Genomic DNA, 2215 nt, shown 5'->3' with positions numbered 1-2215 from the left:
GCCTCCGGCTCTTGGGCGTCCCTCACGGTGGGCCCCTGGCCCTTTTGACCCTCCTGGTCCTGGCCCCAGCTTGGGCCAGTCGAGGATACTCTCTCCTTCGGGCTGGGTCTCTAGCCCCTCACTCTCTATCCGGGCCTCACCATGCCACTACTCCCTTCTCCCAGGGGCAACCACAGCACCACGCCCTGTACTCATTCACTCTCTCAGGGTCTACCCTCTGGGCCCCTCCACAAACAGGGTTACCCACCCGGTGGTGGGAGCTAGGGTTAAGGCACCCCAACCTGCCTTTCACCAGGGTGATAACTGGCCTGGCATTTCCTGGGGGCTCCCGCACCACTGAGAGCCCCCCCAGACCACCCACTCCCGGCAGGGTGCAATTTTAGGTCATGCCCAGGACCAGGAGCCTCCTTACCATCCCCTTGCAGTGCCCCCTTACCTCCAGGTCATTCTCAGCAGCCCTTCAACTAAGCAAAGTTGCTGCCTGGCTTCCTGCAGCCAAACTGCCTTGTTTATATAGGCAGCCCTTGCCTCAGAATGGCTGGCCTCATCAGGCACCTGGAGGCTGTCGGCTCCAGGCCCTTAAAGTGGCAGGCACACACAGTGTACTGCCACAGTGTCGCACCAACTCAACCCAGGCTAAAATTTTAAAGGCACAGTTAATTAATGAGGACTAAACAGTGTGTTGTCTACAAATGGCCATATATATCCTGCAAACCAAAAAATATCATGAGACAGAGGTGCAAGCCTACATAGACTTAATTGTCAAGCCACTTCCTGTGGTAGATAGGAAACTGGAGCAAATACAAAAAGAGAAGGATAATTCATTGGATTTCTTGAAAGAAATTATAATTAAGATTTGGCCAGAGTACACAAGTGATTGCAATGTAGCTGTAACAGCTCTATCTGGAATTGCAGGCATGAACTTTCAGTGGCAGAAGGGATAATTTTTAAAGGCAGTACATGTTTGGTTCTGCAGAAGATCTATGAAGGCCATTTAGGAATTAAGAAATGTAAAAAAAAAATCAAGAATGCAAAGTGATGTACTGCCCCTGGATCAATAACGACATTGCATACCTAAGTGATAACTGTTAATGAGTCAATGGATATATTCTAATTTACCAATCTGTGACAGTTTACAGAAAGATCAAGATAATGATTCTATCAGAGAGACAAAAGAAACTCAAAAGCAGAAACAAACCAGTATTTTGACAGAGAACTCTGGAAGTTTCCGATACTGAAGTCTAGTTACGAGTGAGTCTAAGCAATTACACCTCAAATACCTGGGATCAGCAGGCTACTATCAAGTGCTTAGTAAATCCACGGTCATACCTGGTCCAAACAAGCCAGGGGAACACAAAGGCTGCATCTACATGAGTCTCTGACTGCACAGTAACCCATGAGTATTGCACAGTAGTGTCACGTGGTAGTACTAAATGACTGTGCAGTAATGACTATAGATGCAGCCAAGGAGGAACAATCATTGGGATCTACAAGCACACCCAGAGAACTCTCAATGAGAGGAAAAGAGGACATAGAAAGTTATCTTCCTAAAAGAGGAAGAGGACATAGACTGTACTCAACTGACTGTTCCTACCTTAGCACTGGAAACAGAAAGAGAAACAGATCATCAACAAACAAGCTCCTCTGGTGTCTCAGATGGTCAGATACTTCTTTGGTCTGAGAGGAATGTGAAACCTCCTGAAAAACTCATAGGATGACTTAAAATTTCTTAAAGTGGCACTAATGCTGAGCAAATAAATGTCCTTACTCTTTCATAGATTCATAGATTCATAGATGTTAGGGTCGGAAGGGACCTCAATAGATCATCGAGTCCGACCCCCTGCATAGGCAGGAAAGAGCGCTGGGTCTAGATGACCCCAGCTAGATGCCTATCTAACCTCCTCTTGAAGACCCCCAGGGTAGGGGAGAGCACCACCTCCCTTGGGAGCCCGTTCCAGACCTCGGCCACTCTAACTGTGAAGAAGTTCTTCCTAATGTCCAGTCTAAATCTGCTCTCTGCTAGCTTGTGGCCATTATTTCTTGTAACCCCCGGGGGCGCCTTGGTGAATAAAACCTCACCAATTCCCTTCTGTGCCCCCGTGATGAACTTATAGGCAGCCACAAGGTCGCCTCTCAACCTTCTCTTGCGGAGGCTGAAAAGGTCCAAGTTCTCTAGTCTCTCCTCGTAGGGCTTGGTCTGCAAGCCCTTAACCAT

The sequence above is a fragment of the Alligator sinensis genome, unplaced genomic scaffold (genome assembly GCF_000455745.1).
Source record: "Alligator sinensis unplaced genomic scaffold, ASM45574v1 scaffold1389_1, whole genome shotgun sequence".
In the NCBI taxonomy this organism is placed as follows: domain Eukaryota; kingdom Metazoa; phylum Chordata; order Crocodylia; family Alligatoridae; genus Alligator; species Alligator sinensis.
Note: the sequence above shows the minus strand (reverse complement) of the source record.